The sequence below is a fragment of the Eptesicus fuscus genome, chromosome 1 (genome assembly GCF_027574615.1).
Source record: "Eptesicus fuscus isolate TK198812 chromosome 1, DD_ASM_mEF_20220401, whole genome shotgun sequence".
NCBI lineage: Eukaryota > Metazoa > Chordata > Mammalia > Chiroptera > Vespertilionidae > Eptesicus > Eptesicus fuscus.
In genome coordinates this window covers 70462068-70481062 of record NC_072473.1, presented here as the reverse complement: position 1 = coordinate 70481062, position 18995 = coordinate 70462068, and positions in this window count along the sequence as shown.

Sequence of the window (18995 nt, the reverse complement as noted above, 5' to 3'; positions counted from 1 at the left end):
TCTCTGGTAACCTAGTCATTGTTTAATAGCATTCTATTTAGTCTCCAAGTGTTTAATTTTTTTGGATTGTTTTTATTGTAGTGATTTCCAGTTTTATGCCATTGTGATCTGAGAAGATGCTAGATATGGTTTCTATCTTCTTGAATTTGAAGAGACTTTGCCTGTGACCCAATATATGGTCTATCTTTGAAAATGACCCATGTGCACTTGATAAGAATATATATTCTATGGCTTTGGGGTGAAATGTTCTGAAGATGTCAATTAAGTCCATCTGATCTAGTGAGTCATTTAGGATTGTCATTTCTTTGCTGAATTTTTTGTTTAGAGGATTTGTCCAGTGGTGTCAGTGGTGTATTAAAGGGCCCTACTATGAGTGTATTGCTGTCAGTCTTTCCCTTGATATCCTACAGAAGATTTTTTATGAATTTGGGTGCTCCTGTATTGGGTGTTTATATGTTTACCAGAGTTATTTCTCCTTGTTGGATTGCTCCTTTTACTATTATGAAGTGGCCTTCCTTCTTTTTATGTCCTTCACTTTGAGATATAATTTTTCAGATATAAGTATTGCTACCCCAGCTTTTTTTTTCATTTCCATTCGCCCGAAAGACCTTTTTCCATCTCTTCACCATTGGTCTGTGTGCGTCTTTTTTTCTGAGGTGGGTTTCCTGTAGACAGCAGATAATTGGGTCATGTTTTCTTATCCACTCAGTTACCCTATGTCTTTTGATTAATGCTTTTAATCCATTTATATTTAAAGTTATTATTGATAGGTACTTGTTTGTCACCATTTTTATTCTTTACCTCTGTGTTCCTTCTTTGCTTCCTATTTCTTCTTTTTATAGCAGACCCTTTAGCATTTCTTGCATTGCTGGTTTGGTGGTAATAAACTTCCTTAGTCCTTTTTGTCTGTGAAGCTCCTGATTTCACCCTCAGTTTTGATTCATAGCCATGCTGGGTACAGTATTCTTGGATTCAGACCCTTCCTTTGCATGACTTTGTATATTTCATTCCATTCCCTTCTGGCCTGATGTATTTCTGTTGAGAAATCAGACAGTTTCCTGATGGGGGATCCTTCATAGGTAACTTTCTGTCTCTCTCTGGCTGCTTTTAAGATTCTTACTTTGTCGTTTGTGTTTGCCAATTTAATTATAATGTGCCTTGGCATCGGTCTTTTGGGTTTCATTTTGTTTGGGACTCTGTGAGCTTCTTGGATTTGTGTGGGTTTTTTCTTCCCTATATCAGGGAAGTTTTCTGTCATTATTTCTTTAAACAGATTTTCTATTCCTTGCTCAGTTTCTTCTCCTGCTGGCACCCCTATTATATGGATGTTGTTTCGTTTCGTGTTGTCCCAAAATTCTCTTGGGCTCTCCTCCTAGTTTTAATTTTTTTTTCTAGAAGCAGCTTTGCTTGGGTATTTTTTTCCTACCTTGTCTTCTAGCTCACTGATGCGGTCCTCTGCTTTTTCTAGTCTACGGTTGATGCTTTCTATTGAGTTCTTTATAGCAGCGATGTCATTTTTATTTCTTCTTGTTTCTTCTTCATTTCCTCTCGGTTCTTACACATATTGTTGAATTTGTCTTCCATTCTTTTCATCCACCTTATGACCATTTCTCTGAATTCTTTCTTTGACAGGTTGTTTGCCTCCATTTCGTTTACTTCCTTTTCTGATGGTGCCTGATTTTCTTTTATATGCAGGCTGTTTCTTTGTCTCCCCATGATATCTCTTCTCTGGCTGTCTGGTTATATAGTTCTCTCTCTCCTGCGTTGATTGAAAGGCACAAAATGCAACACAACAAGGCACAATGCAGAAGGCACTGAACACAAATGTATTCATGATACTAATAGCCCCATATAAAGGTCACCACCAGAGAAAAGAGAATTAGGGAATAACAAAGAAAGAAGAAGACAGAAGAAAAGGAGTGCAAAAATGAATTTGGGAAAAGGAAAAAAAAAGAAAGAGAATAAAAAAGAAGAGGGGAAAAACTATTTATATGGGGAGAAACTCCAATAGAACAGCCACTAATCCCAACAAATACCAGCAACAAATACTTAGAGATGAATTCAAACTACAAACAACAACTAATATCTAGCGAGGCAAGGGAAAACAATAACAAAAAAAAGCAAAACAAAAACAAAACAAATAAAGTGAAACAACCTTACAAAAAAGCATAAAAAAATATAGTCAACAATCAAGCAAACAACAACAAAAGCACACAGAGAAAAAAATTTGGATAGTGAAGAAAGAGAAGAGAGAGATGTGTATGGACTTAGAGCAGCGGATTGGAAATTAGATATATAAGTAGGGTGAAATTTTAATGGGGTAAAAAGAAGGAATAGGGAAAATCTAAAGCAGGAATAGGGTAATAGAAACAGGACAACAAAAGGGAAACAGTTAGGAAGAGAGTGTTGCCATAAAGGTAAAGTTGAGATACAGTAAAATGATGCTAAAGGAAAGATGAAAATAGAATGTAGAACACTGATCACAAAATAAAATAAAATGATACTTTTTTTTTTTTTTTTTTTAATATTTTTTATTGAGGTAGTATATGTGTACATATCTTACCATTACCCCCCCCACCCCACACCCACACATGCCCTCCCCCCCCAGAGTTTTGCGTCCATTGTTTATGCTTATATGCATGCATACAAGTCCTTCGTTTGATTTCATAACTCCCCGACCTCTCCCTAACTTTCCCCCTGTAATTTGAAAGTCTGTTTGATGCTTTACTGTCTCTGTATCTATCTTTTTGTTCATCACTTTATACTGATCTTTACTATCCCTAAATGAGTGGGATCATGTGGTATTTTTCTTTCATTGACTGGCTTATTTCACTTAGCATAATGTTCTCCAATTCCATCCAGGTTGCTGCAAATGATGAGAATTCCTTCTTTTTTATGGCAGCATAGTATTCCATTGTGTAGATGTACCACAGTTTTCTGATCCAGTCATCTGCTGACGGGCACCTAGGCTGTTTCCAAATCTTAGCTATGGTGAATTGTGCTGCTATGAACATAGGGGTGCATATATCCTTTCTGATTGGTGTTTCTAGTTTCTTCGGATATATTCCCAGGAGTGGGATTACTGGGTCAAATGGGAGTTCCATTTTCAGTTTTTTGAGGAAGCTCCATACTGTTCTCCACAGTGGCTGCACCAGTCTGCATTCCCACCAGCAGTGCACGAGGGTTCCTTTTTCTCCGCATCCTCGCCAACACTTGTCGTTTGTTGATTTGTTGATGATAGCCATTCTGACAGGTGTGAGATGGTACCGCATTGTTGTTTTGATTTGCATCTCTCGGATAATTAGTGACGTTGAGCATGTTTTCATGTGTCTCTTGGCCTTCCTTCTGTCTTCTTTTGAAAAGCTTCTATTTAGGTCTGTTGCCCATTTCTTTATTGGATCATTTATCTTCCTTTTATTAAGTTGTATAAGCTGCATGTAGATGTTGGAGATCAAACCTTTATCAGTGATGCCATTTGCAAATATGTTCTCCCATGCAGTAGGCCTTCTTGTTGTTTTGTTAATGGTTTCTTTTGCTGTGAAAAAGCTTTTTATTTTGATGTAGTCCCATTTGTTAATTTTCTCTTTAGCTTCCATTGCCCTAGGGGTAGTGTCAGTGAAGAATTTCTTTTGGCATATGTCTGAGATTTTGCTACCTGTGGATTCCTCTAGTATTTTTATGGTTTCCCGTCTTATGTTTAAGTCCTGTATCCATTTTGAGTTTATTTTTGTGTATGGCGTAAGTTGGTGATCAAGCTTCATTTTTTTGCATGTATCTGTCCAATTTTCCCAACACCATTTATTGAAGAGACTGTCTTGACTCCATTGTATGTTCATGCCTCCTTTGTCAAATATTAATTGAGCATAGTGGTTTGGGTCAATATCTGGATTCTCTATTCTGTTCCACTGATCTATATGTCTGTTCTTGTGCCAGTACCAGGCTGTTTTGAGAACAGTGGCTTTGTAATACAGCTTGAAATCTGGTATTGAGATCCCTCCTACTTTATTCTTCTTTCGCAGGATTGCTGTGGCTATTCGGGATCTTTTTTTATTCCAGATGAATTTTTGGAGAGTTCTTTCAAGGTCGGTGAAATATGCCATTGGTATTTTAATGGGGAGTGCATTGAATCTATAGATTGCTTTGGGTAGTATGGACATTTTAATGATGTTGATTCTACCAATCCATGAACATGGTATGTTCTTCCATCTGTTTACGTCTTCCTCTATCTCTTTTTTCAGTGTCCTGTAGTTTTCCGTGTATAGGTCTTTTACCTCCTTAGTTAAGTTTATTCCTAGGTATCTTAATTTTTTTGGTGCGATGGTAAATGGAATTGCCTTTTTAGTCTCTCTGTCTGTAAGTTCACTATTGGTGTATAGAAAGGCCATAGATTTCTTGGCGTTAATTTTGTATCCTGCTACATTGCCAAATTCATTTATTAAGTCTATTAGTTTTTTGACGGAGTCTTTCGGATTTTTTATGTACAATATCATGTCGTCTGCAAATAAAGACAGCTTTACTTGTTCTTTTCCAATTTGGATGCCTTTTATTTCTTCTTCTTGTCTAATTGCAATGGCTAATACTTCCAGTACTATGTCAAACAGGAGTGGTGAGAGTGGGCATCCCTGTCTTGTTCCTGTTCTTAGGGGAAATGTTTTTAGTTTTTGTCCATTGAGTATGATGTTTGCTGTGGGTTTATCATATATAGCTTTTATTATGTTGAGGTATGAGCCTTCTATTCCCACCTTGTTGAGAGTTTTTATCAAGAAAGGGTGTTGGATTTTGTCAAATGCTTTTTCTGCATCAATTGATATGACTATGTGATTTTTATCTCTCAATTTGTTTATGTGATGTATCACGTTTATTGATTTGCGGATATTATACCATCCTTGCATTCCTGGGATAAATCCTACTTGGTCATGGTGTATGATCTTTCTGATGTACTGCTGGAGCCGATTTGCTAGAATTTTGTTGAGGATTTTGGCATCTATGTTCATGAGGGATATTGGCCTGTAATTCTCTTTCATTGTGTTGTCTTTATCTGGTTTTGGTATTAGGGTGATGCTGGCTTCATAGAAGGAGCTTGGAAGTGTTCCTTCCTCTTGAATTTTTTGAAATAGTCTGAGGAGGATAGGTTTTAGTTCTTCCTTGAATGTTTGGTAAAACTCTCCTGTGAAGCCATCAGGCCCCGGGCTTTTGTTTGCCGGAAGCTTCTTGATGACTGCTTCAATTTCGTCCATAGTTATTGGCCTATTGAGCTCTTTAGATTCTTCTTGATTGATTTTAGGAAGGTTATATTTTTCTAGGAATATGTCCATTTCCTCCAGGTTGTCCAGTTTGTTGGAATAGAGTTGTTCGTAGTATTTTGTAACAATCCTTTGTATCTCAGCGGGGTCTGTTGTTATTTCACCTCTTTCATTTCTGATTTTGTTTATTTGGGTCCTCTCTCTTTGCTTCTTGGTGAGCCTGGCTAGAGGTCCATCAATCTTGTTTATCCTTTCAAAGAACCAGCTCTTGGTTTTGTTGATCTTTCGTATTGTTTCTTTGGTCTCTATGTCATTTATCTCCGCTCTGATCTTTGTTATTTCCTTCCTTCTGGTTACAGTGGGCTTTTCTTGCTGCTCTTTTTCTAGCTCTTTGAGTTGTAGGGTTAAGTAATTTATTACCATTGATTCTTGTTTTTTGCAATAGGCTTGTAGAGCTATGAACTTCCCTCTCAAGACTGCTTTCGCTGTGTCCCAAAGATTTTGGATTGTTGTGTTTTCATTGTCATTTGTTGCCATGATGTTTTTTATTTCTTCCTTGATCTCTCTGGTGACCCAGTCATGGTTTAATAGCATGCTGTTTAGTCTCCAAGTGTTTGATTTCTTTGGATTGTATTTATTGTAGTTGATTTCCAGTTTAATGCCACTGTGATCTGAGAAGACGCTTGATATAATTTCTATCTTCTTGAATTTGAAGAGACTTTGCCTGTGACCCAGCATATGGTCTATCTTTGAAAATGACCCATGTGCACTTGAGAAGAATGTATATTCTGTGGCTTTGGGGTGAAATGTTCTAAAAATGTCAATTAATTCCATCTGGTCTAGTGATTCATTTAGGATTGCTGTTTCTTTGCTGATTTTTTGTTTAGAGGATTTGTCCAGTGGTGATAGTGGGGTATTAAAGTCTCCTACTATGATTGTATTGCTATTAATCTCTCCCTTGAAATTTTCCAGGAGTTTTTTTATGTATTTGGGTGCTCCTATATTGGGAGCATATATGTTTACCAGAATTATTTCTTCTTGTTGGATTTCTCCCTTTAGTATTATGAAGTGGCCTTCTTTATCTCTTGTTATGGCATTTACTTTGAGGTCTATTTTGTCAGATATAAGTATTGCTACCCCAGCTTTTTTTTCATTTCCATTTGCCTGAAAGATATTTTTCCATCCCTTCACTTTCAATCTGTGTGAGTCTCTTGTTCTGAGGTGGGTCTCTTGTAGACAGCATATATATGGGTCGTGTTTTTTTATCCATTCAGCTACTCGATATCTTTTGATTGGAGCATTTAGTCCATTTACATTTAAAGATATTACTGAAAGGTATTTGTTTGTGGTCATATCTATTTTTGTGTCTATATTCCTTCTTACCTGTTTATTTCTTCTTTTTACAGTATTCCCTTTAGCAATTCTTGCATTGCTGGTTTGGTGGTAATAAACTCCTTAAGCCCTTTTTTATCTGCAAAGCTCCTGATTTCCCCTTCAATTTTGATTGATAGTCTTGCTGGATATAGTATTCTTGGATTCAGTCCTTTGCTTTGCAACACTTTGTATACCTCCGTCCATTCACTTCTAGCTTGTTGTGTTTCTGTTGAGTAATCATTTGACAATCTGATGGGTGTTCCTTTGTAGGTAACTCTCTGTCTCTCTCTTGCTGCCTTTAAGATTCTCTCTTTATCATTTATATTTGCCATTGAAATTATGACATGTCTTGGTGTGTGTCTTTTGGGGTTGATCCTGCTTGGGACTCTCTGTACTTGCGTAACTTTTATCTTTCCCATATCCGGGAAGTTTTCTGTCATTATTTCTTCAAATAGATTTTCTAATCCCTGCTGCTCTTCTTGTCCTTCTGGCAGCCCTATTATACGCATGTTACTTCGTTTCATGTTGTCCCGAAGCTCCCTTAGGCTTTCCTCCTGCTTTTTAATTTTTTTCTCCAATTGCTGTTGAGATTGAGCTTGTTTCTGTACCTGATCTTCTAACTCACTAATTCGGTCCTCTGCTTCTTGTAGTCTACTGTTGAAACTTTCCATGGTGTTTTTGATTGTAGCTATATCACTTTTCATTTCTTCCTGATTCTTGCATAAGTTGTTGATTTTCTCATCCATCCGATGTATAAATTCCACGACCATTACTCTAAACTCCTTTTCGGTCATGTTGCAAGCTTCAGTTTCACTGATTTCCTTTCTTGGCGACTCCACATTTTCTTTCCTCTGTGAGTTATTTCGTTTCCCCATTCTGGCTATCACCAGAAAGCTCAAGCTTCCGTTTGCGTGGACCTGGGCCGTGTGCTGTGGGGACTTCACTCCACCCGAGTTTCACTGAAGTGCTCTGACACTAGGACGTGTGGCTGCCTTTGGTTGGTGGGAACCAGACTTGCCCAGGGTCAGTGTCCCCAGTGTTCCGTGTGGTCTCGTGTGCACACTTAGATTCAGGGGCCCTGTCTGCACCACACTGTTGGTATGTGCCGAAAATGAGATCCTTAGCAAGTGCCAGGAGTCAGAGTTTCCCTTTGTCTGCACCAAGACTAGAGTGTCAGAGTCTCTGTTGCCTTGTGCGGTTTCTCGTTGAGACTCAGGGTCCCTATGTGTGCATGCACCAACAATTGGGGTCGCTGGCTCTTAGTGTGAATGCGCTGTGAGTCAGGGATCCCAGGCAGCTGTGTCCGGCGTGCCAAATTCCCTGAAGTGGAGCTGCGACCTGTGTGTGCTCTCTCTACTGAGCCAAACCGGCTAGGGCGCACACTCTTGATTTCCTGAAGGTGAGCTGGCTCCGTGCACTCTACTGGAGTCCGGGAAGGGGGGCGGAGTCTGTCCTGCGCGCCAAATTCCCCCAAGGGAAAGCCCCTCTGTGCAAGCACTAAGATTCCCTGAAGGGAGAGCTGTGACCCGCAAGCCAAATTCCCCCAAATTCTCCGAAGGGGTGCCCTCTGTGCACACTGACAGATTTCCCCAACAGGAAGCTGATTCTCTCCTGTGCGCTCTCGCGCGCGCCAAATTCCCTGAGGGGGAGCGAGTCCCTGCGCAAAGCTCTGCGGCTTGGGAGAGAGGCGGATCTATCAGTTAAAATGGCGCTGTCTGCGCGCCTGCGGGGAGGGGGTAGGCTCTTTGACTCACGGAATTCTGCCGGGACGTCTGGATTCTTGTTGTTTGTTGGTCTGAAGCTGTGATAGCAGTTCTCTGTCCCCAGTGGCTGCAGGGTCCTGGTTTGTGTCAGAAGCCAGGATCCGAGTCTCAGGCAGCTCTGTTTCTCAAGATGGCGTGGTCTCCGCGTCCGCAACAGCCACGGAGATGTGTCCGCTTTGTGCGCGGGGCTCCGCTGTCTAGGACTGCCCGGTTAGGCAGCCCCTTGGAAGACGTGCAGAATCTAACTGACCCTAGCTCATACACACACACACACCACACACGTCTACACTCTTCTCTATGGGTTCCTCACTCACACTCTCTCTCTCCCTACCTTCCTGCCGGTCGCCATTTTTTTCGATACTTTTTTTTCAAAAAAGGTAAAATAGTAGTAGTAATAATACTGATTGAAAATAAAAATGAAATAATTAACAAGGTAAAATCAAGTGAGGAAAAAAGAAAAAAATAGTTTCTTAAGTAAAAGATGAAAAAAATAAAAATAGACAGATTGAGCCGCGATGTCGCCCCACAGCGCGCAGTGACCCTCCTGCGGCAGCGCTGAGAGGAAGAGAGAAGACTAGAGAGTTAGAAACATTGATGAGAGAGAAACATCGATCAGCTGCCTGCCTCCTGCACACCTCCTACTGGGGATGTGCCCGCAACCAAGAAAAGCAATTTGATTTGAGTATTGCTGACCATGCAGCCTGCAATTCAAGTGTGGTTTGGAGAAGACCTGCCTCTAAGCCCACGGAGCCCTCTGACCCCCAGACACGGGCCAGGTTTGGCTGATGTTTGTCAGTATGATGAGTGGATAGCTGTGAGGCACAAAGCCACCCTGTTGCCCATGCAAGAAGATCTGTCAATCTGGTTATCTGGTTTGTTAGAGTGAGCGCCAAAGCTTTGCTGCACCAAGACCCGGCCCATAAACGTGTCTCCTGCACAGCAACTCTTCCTTCATAGACAAAGAGAGCCCCCCAGTGACACCAACAACAATCAAGACTTAACTATACAAAGGAGGACCAAGATGGAGGCATAGGGCGGAAGCCTGATTGTTGCCTACCACAACAACTTTGAGACTACGACAAGAGAGCAGAGCAGACACCATCCAAGACCACCATAGGGCTGGCTGAGTAGATGCTCTACAACTAGAATAAAAGAGGGGTATGTGGGATGATGCTGATGCCGGTGACCCAAAGACCACACTTTAAGAACTACAGCTCAGGCGACACAAAAGAACTATGGCTCAGGCGATACAACAGCGGCCTGGAACGTGCTCGGCGCAGTTCCCCCGGCGGTCTCCGGCTGAGGGGACGGCTCCACTGGTAGCCAAGCACGGACAGACGAGCCCCTATGAGACATGGGGTGGGAGACTCTGCGCTTGCTGACCTCTGAGTCCGTCAAGAATCTCAACGTCCCGGAAGCGGCCAAGTGCGCATGCTCGGCGACCGGCCACCGATGCAGACCCAAGGGCCGACGCAGCGACGCCAGACTGGCCCACCGCCATGCACCGGGTGCACCGGAGCTTCGCCGAGCCGCCGCCCGACGAGTTCTGCAGCAGCCATACTGGAGCTCTGGAAGGATGGCCAGGGGAATTGCTGAGGGGGGATTGACCGGCAGGAATTGGGATCGGGAAGACGGGGCCCCGCTGAGACCCGGGTGCGGGCGGGGTTGCGCGCCTCTGGGCTCGGGTGTGGTCACACGCCTCTGGGTATAAGTGAGGCCTCACGTCCCTGGGTCTAGGTGAGGCCACATGCCCCTGGGTCCAGGTGAGGCCGGACTCCGGGTCCGGGTGAGGCCAAGTGCCCCTGGACCCGGATGACGCTGGATCCCGTGACCGGGCGAGGCCAAGCTCCCCTGGGTCTGGGAGAGCCCACACACCCCTGGGTCCAGGCGAGACCATGTGTCCCTGTATCCGGGTGAGGCCGCGTGCACCTAGGCCCGGGTGAGCCCAAGTGGCCCTGGGTCGGGGAGAGGCCAAGCGTCCCTGGGTCCGGGTGAGACCATGTGTCCCTGGATCCGGGTGAGGCCTCGCGCACCTAGGCCCGGGTGAGCCCAAGTGGCCCTGGGTCTGGGAGAGGCCAAGCGTCCCTGGGTCCGGGTGAGACCATGTGTCCCTGGATCCGGGTGAGGCCTCGTGCACCTAGGCCCGGGTGAGCCCAAGTGGCCCTGGGTCTGGGAGAGGCCAAGCGTCCCTGGGTCCGGGTGAGACCATGTGTCCCTGGATCCGGGTGAGGCCTCGTGCACCTAGGCCCGGGTGAGCCCAAGTGGCCCTGGGTCGGGGAGAGGCCAAGCGTCCCTGGGTCCGGGAGAGACCATGTGTCCCTGGATCCAGGTGAGGCCTTGTGCAACTAAGCCCGGGTGAGGCCACGTGCCCCTGGGTCTGGGAGAGGCCAAGCATCCCTGGGTCCGGGTGAGACCATGCGTCCCAGTATCTGGGTGAGGCCTCGTGCACCTAGGCCTGGGTGAGCCCAAGTGGCCCTGGGTCTGGGAGTGGCCAAACGTTCCTGGGTCTGGGTGAGACCATGTGTCCCTGGATCCGGGTGAGGCCTCGTGCACCTAGTCCCGGGTGAGCCCAAGTGGCCCTGGGTCGGGGAGAGGCCAAGCGTCCCTGGGTCCGGGTGAGACCATGTGTCCCTGGATCCGGGTGAGGCCTAGTGCACCTAGGCCCGGGTGAGCCCAAGTGGCCCTGGGTCTGGGAGAGGCCAAGCGTCCCTGGGTCCGGGTGAGACCATGTGTCCCAGGATCCGGGTGAGGCCTCGTGCACCTAGGCCCGGGTGAGCCAATTGGCCCTGGGTCTGGGAGAGGCCAAGCGTCCCTGGGTCCGGGAGAGACCATGTGTCCCTGGATCCAGGTGAGGCCTTGTGCAACTAAGCCCGGGTGAGGCCACGTGCCCCTGGGTCTGGGAGAGGCCAAGCATCCCTGGGTACGGGTGAAGCCAGATCCTGGGTCCGGGTGAGGCCGTGCGCCCCTGGATCCATCCGGGTGAGGCTGGGTCCCAGGCCCGGGTGAGACCACGCGCCCCTTGGGTATGGGTGAGGCCACGTGCCCCTTAGTCCAGGTGACGCCGTGCCCCTGGGTTCGGCCGAGACCAAACCAGAGGGAGTCGGACCTCCATTACCACCATTTGTCCACCATCCAGAGCTGAGGGGTCAGTGCTGACATGTACACATAAGGAACTACTGGACATCGAAATTGGGTCTCAAAAGAACTGTTGGTCCAGGGGGAAGCTCGCTACAGATTGATTCATTTGCCTGTCAGCATAACTATTATTGCTCGTCTCACATTCAGTTCTTATTAGTATATATCTAGTGACATTTGATCTCGTTCATCTAGAGGAAATGATGAACAACATAGACTGAGGAACAAGAACAGAACCAGAAGCAAGGAGGCATCGATCGGACTATCGGGCCTCAGAGGGAGGATATTGGAGGGTAGGGGGAGGGTGGGGGGAGGGGGAGAGTTCAACCAAAGGACCTGTATGCATGCATATAAGCCTATCCAATGGTTAAGTTCAACACGGGATTGGGGCATGCGTGGGGAGAGGGGTGGGATGGGAATGGGGGGATGAGGACAAATATGTGACACCTTAATCAATAAAGAAATTAAAAAAAAAAATAAAAAAAATAAATAAAATGTGCAGTAGTGAAGGTCATTCACTTCCTCTACTGTTCTGTTTGGCACGCCTGTTTCCTAGTCACGACAGTATTGCAGTTCCCTGTGTTCCACTGCTCCTCAGTGTTGTAAGCCAGTCCTGATTTTTAAGCAGGCGGTGTTTGTTAATATCTTGTATTCCTTTGTTTGTGTTTACACAAGAGTCAATTTGTGATTCAACCCCTGGGTGGCAGTGTTTCTGTATTAACCTCTGGGTCTATAGGTCCTCTCTAGCTAGTGTTTAGATTTTGTTTTCCCTGTGGAACTTAATACTGGTTTGGGGGAATGGACTGCCCCAGAGCTGGTTCTCTGGTCGTTATTTCCCCACTCTGATCCCCAGGTTCCACAAAAACAACTTTCCCCTGCAATCTCTGAGAGTGTCCCCAATTGGGTGATCCTATGTATTGGGTTTAGTAATCAAAAGCAAGGATTTAAAGAGGAAAAAGAAAAAGAAAAAAAGAAAAGAGAAAGAAGAGCCAGAGTAAGTGTGCGAACTGGTGCTGCAGCGCAAGTCTGTGTAGTCTTTTTTCCCCTTGGGTCTAAGCGTCCAGCACACTGTTAAAATTTTTAGGCTGCCCTTTTGCGCCCAGTTCAGCTATGGGTTGCTTTTTAGAGTTCCCTTCTGTCAGCAGCCCTGCAGATCCCCTTCCACATTCACGGATCACGCCAGCCCCAATGGCCGCGGACTTTTCTGGGCACAGACTTCCCCGGATCCTCCAGCTCCTGCAGTGCACGTTTCTCTCTCCTGCCTAGATCACAGACCTCACCTTATCCCAGGCGAAATCTGACCTTTCCATGAGGAGGCGCAGAGCTCCGTGCCACTTGGGGACCTGTGTTCCCGGGTTCGCAGCTGTTCGCTGGGTGACATTGTTGTAAATTCCTGGGATTTTCAGGCTTCAGACAACATCCACTCTCCCCTTCAAGATGGTGCAGTCTCCGTGTCAGGGCCAGTCACTCCAGGACGGTTCCCAGCAGCAGTGGAGGATTCCTGGTCAGGGGGACCCATCTGGCAATCCTCCACAGACCCCTGGAGTATAGCTGTCCCTCAACTCACAAACAAACACTCCCTGTGCGACCACACACTCTTCCTTCATTTTCTCACGCGCTATCTTGCAGTCTGCCTTCCCATTGGCAGCCATCTTCCTTCCCTTCTTTGTCTGTCACTTTTACTAATAAGGCCATGGCTGAAAGGGCCCTGAGGCATGGTGGCCACCTGGAGGCAACTGGGTCAATCTGTTTGGAGAGGTAGGCTACTGGCCTCTGCCAGGGTCCCAACTCCTGAGTCAGAACTCCTAGGGCTACCCCATTGTTCTCATGAACAAAAAGGTTAAAGTCCTGTGTCACATCTGGGAGCCCTAGGGCTGGTGCCTCAGTGAGCTTTGTCTTTGTGGTCATAGAGTCTCTCATAAAAGGCTGCCGGACTTTCATTAGGCCTCTGGAAAACCTCAGAGGTCTTGGCCATATTAATGGGCTTCTTGGCCCCAGCCCAGAGCCCCTGGAGGAAGTCCAGCCAGTATCTCTCTAATCTGGCCCTCCTGTCCTCCGAGTTCAGGTCCCATCTGGGTTCCACATCTGGGAGAGCCTCCCTGGCCCATCTGTCTGCCTAATGTCCCTGGCGAGGCCTGGATGTGGAGCCATTTTTGAGTTTCTGTTATTATTCTCATGCACTCTTCAGTGTTAAAAAGCATGAGGAGTTGCTTGCCGTTGACCCAGGTGGGCTTATGGGTCTGAAAAATTGACTCCAGAAGGTCAACTATGGCATGAGGTTTTTCGGAATAAGCAGGAGTGTGATGTTTCCAATTTAAGAGATCAGTCATAGTGAAAGGCTGATAGTAAAAGACTGATCCCCCCTCTGTGGGGTCCCATTTTCTCCAATTATATGAGGACCCTGCATTTCTAGGAGAAGCACATGGAAAGCTGGGAGTGGTTTGGGTCCCCAATCAGCTGAGCACAAATGGCGTCCAGCTGGCTCTGGAGAGTCTGGTTGCGGGGAGATGGAAGGAGGTGGTGTATCTAATATTCCCTGGCTAGGCAAAAGGGCACTGGGTACTGCTTGAGGCACATATGGAGGTGGTAGAACTGGAAGGGCTTCCTCAGAGGGTTCCTTCAGAACAGGAGACTTATTCTCCTTCTGCGGGGCCTGCCCTTTTTCCTTATATACACAAAACTGGATCCAAAGTGGCTTAAGCTCTGCTATTTCTAGCCACTGTTCAATATAAGGGAACTGGTTTGGATGACCTGGGTCTCCTGTGATAATTCTGTTAACATTCCTGATCATGGGGACATTCAATGTGCCCTCTGGTGGCCATCCTACTCCAAAAGATGGCCAGTCTATTTCACACATCCTTTTTAACTCCCAGGGGACTCGTTTTACCCCATAGTCCCCACTAACCCCCTTTTTAAAATTCCTTACCATACATTCTAAGACAGTAGAGTTTGAGGAGAAGCTATTACCCATGTTGCAGGGAAGGACCAGTTGCCTCCTCTTTTTTAAAAAAATACCTGAATAAAAGAACTAATCAAAATAAGGCTTATTTTCTAACTTCATTTGTCCTTGTGTGTGGACAGCAAATGACACTAATCATATTTCTGCTATCAGTCTCCCTGAGTACATTGACATAACCTATTTAACCTCTGTTTAGGGAGGCAAAATGCAAATCATTTATTCCCAAGTGTCTTTGGTTTAGGGAAGACAGGATTTACAAGATGGCTCCAATGTACAAGATGGCTCCAATGTCCTTGATTTAGGGAAGACAGGATTTCTGCTCAGTTTCCCTATTCTACTTGTCCTGGCTTACTGGCCTGTCATCCATTCAACTTTCTTTCAACATTTCTCTTTACCTTCCTACATTACACCAAAGCCATACTTTCTTTCCAGATATTTAGAACTCTTAGCCTTAATTTTTATGTGGCATGTAAATAATTAACATTCCTCAAATTAGCAATACATTCATATTTTTAAGAGACACAAACGGAAATTTCACTAGCTAAGCAATTTAAACAACAGAGGCATATTTAAACAATAAAGACAGATAACATTCCCAACTAAAAACTTTGAATCACTACGGAAACACGGGAGCGGTTTAGAAGGGTTAAAAAACAACAACACAGAAACAAAAAACATCAGTAAATAAACACTTTTAAACCGGCACGCACCACATTTACACCACTGAATACCCTGCATTTGCAAAATCAGTTTCAATTGTGCAGAGATACAGAAAAAGTCCCTGAACAGAAGCAGTAGAAAACTGCCTGGGAAGTCCAAGAGACAGTGAATACCGTCTAGAAGCCATTCCTCCAGATGATCAGAGCTATCCAGAGGTAAATAATTACCTAGGTAGGGGCCAGCTACCTCTTCTGTCCCATAAGACAGGCCAGAACTCGAACCAATTTCCCTGGGGAAAAACTTAGTTTCAGACGTCTGATTTTGACTTCCCTCCTGGGAAGTCCCAGAAAGGTGTTAACTGCCTGTTTTGGGTCCGATGGAGCGTGGAGTCACCACAGTCCTTCTGGGCCCCGTGAGTTCAGGAACCAGTGAATTTGCCGATGACATGCCTTCCTTGGGTCCCAGAGCCTGAAGCTAGGGCCCCGAAGTCGCTCTCTTCAGCAGTGGCCTAAGAGCCAGCTCAACTGATGTTTCTCAGACAATGCACCAAATGTGGCAGAATGCACAGGAGAATGATCAGCTAGCACTCTGAGGGAGGAAAGTTTAACCTTTATTTCGCAGATATGCTAGTCCAGGGGAATTCCGGATCCAAAGCCTGAGCTGAACTCGTAGGGAGGCTCTGCCTATATATCTCCTCCTGTGGTGGGTTCCTGAGGGTCTCTGCAGCTCTGCCCAAGTCAGTCTTGGTGTGGTCTTGGGGACATGCTCCACAGCTCTGCCCAAGTCAGCTGTGGCAGGGCCCTGGGGTTAGGCTCTATAGCTCCAACAAAGTCAGTCAGAGTGGGGAAGTAAGACTACAGTTTTAACCAGATACTGAACTAGGTTGAAAGCCCCCCCCATTTTCCTTTTCACCACAGTCACTGTTCTTTGTGCTCTTGGCTTCTGTGTTGGGACAGAGTGGGATGCCAGTAAGAGGAGAGGGTGTGCAGTTTGAAGCCACCACCCTCCTGATTATCTAGAGAAAGGTAAGGCCCCTTAAAGCTGTCCAGTCAAGGGCCCACATCCTGATAAGCTTCCTTCCTTGCCCTCCCCCAGGAAGGAAGGCTTGGTGGGGCTGAGCATGGGGCTAGATTTTGGAGTGTAGAGGTGACTATGGGAACAAAGATCATGAATAGCTTAGGTCACTGAATGGAGCAGCATTAGGGCTGTGGGTGGGTGGCCTTGACCAGGATTACTTCTGCCCCTCCCCCTGAGGGTGTGGGTTGGGGATCTCAGCTCTGCTGTCCCCCACTCCAGCATTAGCCTAGCTTTCCAGGCTGTCCTCAGAGGAGAGCACGCTTCCTTCCTCCTTCCTCCTTCCTCCTTCCTCCTTCCTCCAAGACACCAAATCTGGGACAACCTGGGGAAAGTGGGGTCACCCATATTCCCAGTCCCTAGCAGACTGAGACTAAAGCATCACTTAATAAAGACCCCTGAAGTCCCCCCACCAAAAATGTTTTAGAGGTGAGTGATGACAAAACAGTGATTGCAGGCTTGACATCTACTCCACCCATGGTCAATGGCATTTTATAGTTAAGAATGCTAGTTCGGCCCAGCATGCATGGTTCAATGGTTGAGGGTCGACCTGTGAACCAAGAGGTCATGGTTCAAGTCCCAGTTAGGGCACATGCTAGGTTTTCAGGTTTGATCCCCAGTGGGGGCGTGCAAGAGGTAGCCAATCAATGATTCCCTCTCATCATTGATGTTTCTATCTCTATCTTCCTCTCCTTTCATCTCTGAAATCAATAAAAATAAAATTTTTATAAATAATACTAGTTGGTACAGTTCTCTTGAGAAGAGTGGTGTTGTGTTTGTTGCATTTGTTTAAGTCTTGCCAGTAGCAACTGCCTTGAAAACGAGTAGTTATGATAGGTTACTAGGAGGGAATAGTGATATTCAAAACACAGCTAGTGGGCCCTAGCACCAAATATTCATATCTCCAGGGGATTTATAGCTAGGTTAGCTACTACTGGTTTGCATGCTCCAACCCTAAATTATCACAATTCTTCCTTACCCCTTACTGGGTACTAACTATAGGACCCATGTCCTGAAGATCATAGTGGATAACAAACCTGATAATGGGGTACCACAGGATTGGTAGAAACAACATGTGAATGTAGAGTGGTGACCAGAGTTGAGTAGTTGAAAACCATTCAGAGCAGAGAGACCCCTCTACCTATGTATATTGACTTCTCTAGTCTGAAAGTCCAGGCCTGTCTTGTAAAACAAAATGGACAAGTACCCAAAGCCATGTGTGGCTTGTTGAATGATGGACCAGGTTCATATGTTTGAAGTGACTCTAACAGGAGCTAGTCCCTAAAAGTCCTGAGGAAGGAGGCCAAGACTTTGACAATGAAAGGAGAGAAACTCCAAGGCAACCACTTGCCTGAAAGAAAATATGCTCTCTGGGCTCAATAAACTATTATTAATCTTGGTCTCTCAGTTGCCATCCTGAGACAGATTTGTAAGAGCTCTTTGGCACATTTAGGATTCTCAAGGACAAGGATGAGAGCCAGTGATTGGCAGTGATTATAGGTACCCTAGATTCTCTGTGCTCTTTGTACCTTAGAATCTAAGACATCTCTCTTTGTGTTGTTCTTTGCAGAAAAGAGGTATATCTATCTAATGATCTAATCTCCTCCCCCTAATCAAAATAACAGTAACTAATATGTAATGAGGTACTCATTATGTGCCAAGCTCTATGCTAAGCATTTTGATATGGATTGTCCCCTTTGATCCTCACAACAAGCCTATGAGGTAGGTAAGGTACTCTTATTCCTGTCTTCACTTGGAGAAATTCCCAGATCAGCTAGCTTGATAAGGGGTTCTACACTACAGTAACAGCCTGCAGTAACAAAATTAAGATTCATTCAAAAATAAATAAGAACATGTTGGCTGTATTTGGGGAATATTCTTTAGGTAACTTCCTGTGATTGATGGATTCCATGTAGAAAAATTTGGTTGACACATACATTGTATAAAGGGAAGTGTCTCAATATACTGAAATTCAATTCGGTCAGAGGTTGTTTCAAACTAAATTCATCCTGCACACATTCATAGATGGCACTACTATCCCCCTTTTAGTTATACTTCCCCTTCCTTCTCGGTTGAGAAAGTATGCCTGCTTCATAAACACACATGCCATAAAGAAATGTGGATGGTACAATCTTCTTGAAAACCTTGGTTTGTTGAATTACAGTCTCCTGTCTGATAAAATTCTTCTTTAGTAGATATTTGTTGTATCCCTGGGTGAGAATGATTGTCAGCATGGTCAGTGATACTATTGGGAAAATTGTAGGGATGTAGGTGGGTAAAGAGTGGCCATAGAAGACACAGGGAAGATGTAGATAATGTGCTACATAATGACGTTTGGGTCAATGATAGATTGAATATATGATAGCGGGTTATATGGAGTATAAGAAAAAAGTTTCTTTGCGATGTTGAAAGGAAAGGCTGAACCCTACTAAGATGTTGGATTAATGCCTTTTATCTTCACAAGTCTATACTGGTAGTTCTGGGTGGTTTAAATAGATGAGAAGACTCAGCATGTTTTCTATTCACCATGTTCCTGCCCCAGGCTTGGGCCTGGAGTTGCCGGGGGGAGGAAGGGAGCCTGGGAGATCACAACCCCCCACCCGCCAACCCTCTGTTTCCCTCACTCCCTCTCTTTCACCTCTTCCTTTTATTATTTCTTCTCTCAAGCTTTATTTCTCTGCATCTCTTTTGATCTATGCTCTCCCCTTTTCTCCCTTTCTCTTTTTTCCCTTTCTCAATTCCTTACTCGTTCCTCCTAATGTCTTTTCTCTCTCAGACAGTGCTTTC